The following is a 6710-nucleotide window of genomic DNA, read 5'->3' as shown; positions in this document are numbered from 1 at the left end:
ATTCTCTATTTAAAAACTGTACCATGTTTTTTAATTGTATGATTAATATTTTTTATTGTTATTTAAGACCTTTATTAATAAGGGCTTGCAGTTTGTTGATTTTTAAAAAAATCAAGTTGTAAACTTTTATTACAAATTAAAAATGAAGTTCTTAAAAATCTCAACTTGACCAGATATGAAACAATTTAAAAAACATTAAAGGTGTATTGAGAAAAAAACAGACCTTAAAAAAAATGTTGTTATCAAAAAGAGACATCTTTAGGTAAAAATAATAAAAACCCCATGCTGCACAGATAATGCAGATAGTTCTAGTGTATCTGGTCCATGGACAAAAGCAAGCACTTAAGGTCTTCGGCTCCAATCTTTGTTCATTACTTATTGCTGGAATTTCATATCATTTCTTCTTGTTGGATGACCAAACCAGCTAATGGTAGAGATGGTAAGCCAGCATTTACTCAGGCCGCCCTGCTCAGCCTCAGGAGCAGATGAATTCTCAGCTGGTGGATTGGCTGCTTTTGTCTCTGCCATCTTGTGGTTTAGTGTTCTCTGGGCATTTGTGCTGGTAATTGAAGTTGCGGCGGTACCGACATTGAGGTGGCTGCTGACTTTGGGTCTCATCTCTTTGATTTTCCTTGCCCTCTTCATTGCCATCCTCTCTAGGCTGTCCTGCACCCTGGTTGTCAGCACCCTCCCTCACTTCTTGCACAGGAGGGTTGGAATACTGTGGTCGACGCCCATAGGGTCTCCTCAAGTAGTAAGGTGGGAACCTTCGCCTGCGATAGGGTCGGCATTGTTGGGCTTGGCCTTCAGGAGCGCTTTCTGGTCCCTCGTTCTTTTCCCCACTCTCACTGTTCTGGGAATTTTCCTGGTAATTGCGTGGAGGACCCCTAAGACATGGATAGCGTCTATAACATTAAGGTCTGCTGTGTATTTGCTGCCTTGAACTGGAACTCCACCAGGTCCTGTAACATTTGCTGCCTCTGCACCCTTTTCTCCTTCAACAACATCAAACTCCACAGTCTCTCTATCACCTACACTGCGAAGGTACTTCTGGGGTTATTCTTTATGGCAGTCTGGTGTACAAATATGTCTTCCTTGGTGTCATTCCTGTTGATGAAACCGTATCCGTTCCTTACATTGAAGCATTTTACTGTTCCCAAAACCTTCCTTGTGATGACCTTCTTGTCCCCGCTGGTTGGCTCAGCCCATGAGAGGCCAGCTAGGCCACTTCTCCCCATGCTGCTGAGTGCTGCGGCGGGTTGGCAGGTGGCTGCTGGGGGTCTAGGCTTCCCTGCTCATGGTTGCCTTGCTGGTGACTGGCGCCAGTGGCGACAGCTGCGGCTCCTCCCAGGGCTCTCTGGGGTCCGCTCTCCACTCCTGCTACCGATCGAACTTGTATGATTATTATTTTGATGTCGAGTTTTTTGAGTTCTTCATATATTTTGGAGATAAGCCCTGTGCAAGATGTGGGCTTGATGAAGATCTCTTCCCATTCTGTGGACTGCTGTTTACTTACTGACCATGACCTTTGCCTTACAGAAACTTAAGTTTCAGGAGGTCCCATTTATTAATTGTTGATCTCAGTGTCTGTGCCATTGGTGTTATATTTAGGAAGTAGTCTCCTGTGCCAATGTATTCAGGACTACTTCCCAATTTCTCTTCTATCAGCTTCAGTGTAACTGGATTTATGTTGAGGTCTTTGATCCAATTGAACTTGAGTTTGTGCAGAGCAACAGACATGGTTCTATTTGCTTCCTTCTATATGTGAACATCCAGTTGTGCTAGCACCACTTCTTGAAGATGATATCTTTTTTCCATTGTATAATTTTAACTTCTTTGTCAAAAATCAGGTATTTATAATTATGTGGATTTGCACCTGGTTCTTTGATTTGAATCCATTTATCCACCTGTCTGTTTTCATAAAAATACCATGTTGTTTTTATTACTATAGGTTTATAGTAATAAAATAGGCCTTAAAGTCAGAATGGTAATACCTCCAGATATTTTTTTTTTTATTATATAGAATTGTTTTAGCTACCCTGATTTTTTTTTCATATGAAGTTTAGTATTGTTCTTTTGATGTCTGAGAAAAATTGTTTTGGAATTTTGATGGGGATTACATTGAATCTGTAGATTGCTTTTGGCAAAATTGCCATTTTTATTATATTAATCTTACCTATCCAGGAGCATGGGAGATCTTTCTATATTTTGATAACTTCTTCAATTTCTTTCTTCAAGGACTTAATTTCCTATTGTGCAGTTCTTTGACTTGTTTGGTTAGAGTTATCCCAAGATATTTTATACTATTTGTGGTATTGTAAAGAGTGTTGTTTCTCAGATTTCTTTCTCAACCCATTTATCAATGGTATATAGGAGGGCTACTGATTCTTCTTTTTTTTATTTTTAGTTTTAGTTTTAGTTTTAGTTAATCTTGTATCCAGTCACATTAGTGAGGTTGTTTATCAGCTGTAGGAGTTTCTTGGTAGAATTTTTGGGGTCACTTATGTATATTATCATATGTGCAAAGAGTAAAATTTGATTTCTTATTTTCTAGTTTATATACCCTTGATCTCCTTTTGTTGTCTTATTGGTTTAGCTAGAACTTTGAGTACTATATTGAATAAATATGGGGAGAGTGGACCATCTTATCGTTTTTGTGATTTTAATAGAATTTCTTTGAGCTTTTCTCCATATAATTTGATGTTGGATGTATCAGCTTGCTGCAAATTACTTTTATTATGCTTAGGTATGTTACTAGAATTCTTGGTCTCTCCAGAACCTTTCTTGTGAAAGCAGTTTGGATTTTTTCAAAGAAATTTTTAGCATCTAATGAGATTATCCTCTGGGTTTTTTTTCATTGTTGTTGTTGTTGTTGTTTCAATTTTTTTATACAGTATAATATATTGACAGATTTATGTATGTTGAACCATCCCTATATCTCTGGGATAAAGCCTACTTGATCATGGTGGATTTTTTTTGTTTGTTTGTTTGTTTGTTTGTTTTTTTTGGTTTTTTTTTTAATGTGTTGTTGAATTCATTTAGCCAGTGTTTTATTGAGTATTTTTGCACCAATGTTCATGAGAGAAATGGTCTGTAATTCTCTTTCTTTGTTGTATCTTAGAGGTTTTGTGTATCAAGGAAACTGTAGCCCCATGAAAAGAATTTGGCAAGGTTCCTTCCTGTTTCTATTATTTAAAACAATTTTAGGAGCATTGGTCTCAGGCTTTCTTTTGAATTCTGATAGAATTCTGTGCTGAATCCATCTGGCCCTTGGGTTTTTTATAGTTGGCAGACTTTCAATGACTGTATCTATTACTTTAGGGGCTATACATCTATTTAATTGCTTATCTGATCTTGATTTAATTTTAGTATATGGTATCTATCCAGAAAACTGCCCATTCCTTTCACATTTTCCAATTTTATGCAGTGTAGGTTTTAAAAATATGACTTAAATGATTCTCTTGATTTCCTCGATGTCTAATGTTATGCCCCACTTTTTGTTTCTGATTTTGTTAATTTGGATATTCTCTCTCTGCCTCTTGGATAATTTTGATAAGAGTTTGTCTATCTTGTTGATTTTCTCAAAGAACAAAGTGTTTGTTACATTGATTCTTTGTATTGTTCTCTTAGTTTCCAATTTATTGATTTCATCCCAGATTTTGAATATTTCTTGTGTAGTTTTCCTGGAAGAATTTGCTTCTTTTTTGTTCTAGAGCTTTCAAATCTGCTGTTAAGTCACTAGTGTGAGATTTCTGCAAATTATTTATGTAGGTACTTAGGGTTATGAGCATTCCTCTTAGCACTGCTTTCATAGTGTTCCATATGTTTGGGTATGTTATGTATTCATTTTCACTGAATTCTAAGAAGTTTTTAATTTTTCTTTATTTCTTCCTTGGCCCAGTGGTGATTCATTTGAGAGTTGTTCATTTTCCATGAGTTTGTAGGCTTTCTGTATTTTGTGTTGTTGTTGTACTCTAAATTTAGGCCATAGTGATCCAATAAGGTACACAGTGTTATTCCATTTTTTTTTTACTCTTTGAGATTTGATTTATGACCAATTATGTGGTCAATTTAAAAAAAAAAAGTTCCATGAGGTTCTGAGAAGAAGACATACTCTATTGTGTGTTTGGATGAAATGTTCTGTAGACATCTATTAAGTCCATTTGTGTCATAACATCTGCTGCTTCTCTTGTTTCTCTTTTAAGTTTCTCTTAGCACATCTATCCATTGGTGAGAGTGGGATGTTGAAGTCTCCCACTATTAGTGTGTGGTGTATGATGTATGACTTAAGCTTCAGGAATGTTTCTTTTACAAATGTGGGTGCTCTTTTATTTGGCACATAGATGGTCAAAATTGAGACTTCATCTTGATGGATTTTTTTTCCTTCAATGAATATGAAATATCATTTTTCATCTCTTGAATAATTTTAGTTTGAAGTCTATTTTGTTAGATTGTAAGATAGCTACACCAGCTTGCTTCTTAGGTCAATTTGATTGGAAAATTTTTTTCTCAACCCTTTACTATCAGATAACATCTGTCTTTGAAATTGTGGTGTGTTTCTTGTATGCAGCAGAAGGATAGATCCTGTTTTTGTATCAATGCTGGTAGCCTGTTTCTTTTTATTGGCTAATTGAATTTATTGATATGAACAGATGTTAATGACCAGTGATTGCTAATTCCTGTTATATTTTGGTTTTGGTAATAGTGTGTCTGTTTCCCTCTTTGGGTTTCACTATTGTGAGATTATCAATTGCCTGCATTTTTGTAGGTGTAGCTTGTTTCCTTGTGTTGGCGTTTTCCTTCGAGTACTTTCGGTAGGGCTTGATTTGGTTATAGGTATTGTTTAAATCATTTTTTTCTTAAAATATCTTGTTTACTCTGTCTATGGTCATTCAAACTTTTGCTGGGTATAGTAATCTGGTCTGGTATCAATTGTCCCTTAGTGTTCAGGACCTTCTGGCCTTTAATATCTTCATTTAGAGGTCAGGTGTAGTTCTGAAAGGTGTACATTTATATGTTTCTTGGCATTTTTCCTTTGCATCTCTTAACATTCTTTCTTTATTCACCATGTTCAGTATTTTGATCATTATGTTGCCAGGTCATTTTTTTTTTTTTCATTTTCTGTTCTTGGTCCAGTCCATTTGGTGTTCTGTAACTTCTTGTACCTTTATAGGCATGTCCTTCTTTAGGTTGAGAAAGTTTTCTTCTATGATTTTATTAACTATGTATTCTATGCCTTTGAGCTGAGATTCTTCTCCTTTTTCTATCCATATTTTTCTTAGATTTGGTCTTTTTATGGTGTCCCAGAGTTCCTGGATGATTTATGTTAGGAATGTATTGGATTTTACATTTTCTTTGGCTGATGAATCTATTTCCTCTTTCATATCTCCAATGCCTGAGATTCCCTCTTCTGTCTATTGTATTCTGTTGGTGACACTTGCATCTTTAGTTCCTGTTCACTTCCCCAGATTTTCTATTTCCAGAATTCCCTTGATTTATGTTCTTTATTGCCTATATTTCAAATTTTAAATTCTTGAAACATTTCCTTCACCTGCTTGCTTGTTTTTTCTTGGCTATATTTGTTTTCTTTAATGGATTTATTGATTTCTTCCATTTTTTTGTCATTTTCTCAATTTCTTAAAGGGAATTTTTCATTTCCTTTTTAAGGAACTCTATCATCTTCATAAAGTTATTTTTAAGATTTTTTGTCCATGGCTGAGATGAAAAATTAAATTAAATTATAAAATATTTTTTAAAAGTGTTTTTGTGTGTGTTTCATCTACATTGGAATATTCAGGTCTTATAGTTTTAGGACCATGGGGTTCTGGTGGTGCCATATGGTTCTTTTAGTTACTGAATGTATTCTTACACTGGCATTTGTTCATCTGTTCTTCCAACTGGTGTGGTTTGCACCTGTGCCTATGTGCCTATGTAGTCTGCTGGGGTTGTAAGTGAGGGCTGGATATGGAGAGGATGTTCAGATACATGAGATTGGGTGACAGAGTGGATCTTAGAGGGGCAGAGTCCAGAAGTTGGGAAGGATGGTGGTATAGCCTAGAGGCAGGTCTCACACCTCACACCTGCTTGCTAGGCTGGTGGGGACTGCATCAGAGCATTGCAGTTCCGCCAGAGTTGGGGGTAGGGCCCAGCTGCCTGAGTGGTGGTGGAAAGGGAGGAGAGGGGCACCATATGGACCCTGAAGTTTAGGGTCCAGACTTTGTGGCAGTCCAGATGGGAGGCCAGTTACTCACCTGTTTTACCAATTGGTGTGGTTTGCACCTGTGCCTATGTAGTCTGCTGGAGTTTCAGGGGGATTGGTGAAGAGGCTGGCCACTTGGAGGACATTCAGGTGCATATGGTTGGGCAGCAGATTGGGTCTTGGAGAGACAGGATGCAATGACTGATGAGAGTGAGGGTGCAGCCTGGAGACAGGTCCCACACCTGCCTCCAGACTGGTGGGGATTGTATCAGACTAGTGGAGTTCTACCAGAGTTGGGGGAGTACCCAGCTGCCTTGCTGGTGATGGTATGTGAGAAAGAAGAGCAAGGGATGTGTCCCGGTGATTAGGGTCTGGACTTTAAGGCAATCTAGCTGGGAGGCCAGTCACTTACATGTTTTTCCAAGTGCTGGTTTGCATCTGTGACTGTATAGTCTGCTGGGGTTGCTGGGGTTAAGGGCTGGCCACATGAAAGATGTCCAGCTGCATGGGG

At 37.5% G+C, this 6710-nt stretch overlaps 1 pseudogene; it reads right to left on the bottom strand.

Annotated features, from left to right (window-relative positions):
• Nucleotides 1-375: 375 nt before the first annotated feature.
• LOC118574616 lies at nt 376-1238 on the bottom strand (annotated as a pseudogene).
• Between the last annotated feature and the right edge of the window lie 5472 nt (nt 1239-6710).

The sequence above is a fragment of the Onychomys torridus genome, chromosome X (genome assembly GCF_903995425.1).
Source record: "Onychomys torridus chromosome X, mOncTor1.1, whole genome shotgun sequence".
Lineage (NCBI taxonomy): Eukaryota > Metazoa > Chordata > Mammalia > Rodentia > Cricetidae > Onychomys > Onychomys torridus.
This window is presented reverse-complemented; position numbering and strand designations above follow the sequence as displayed.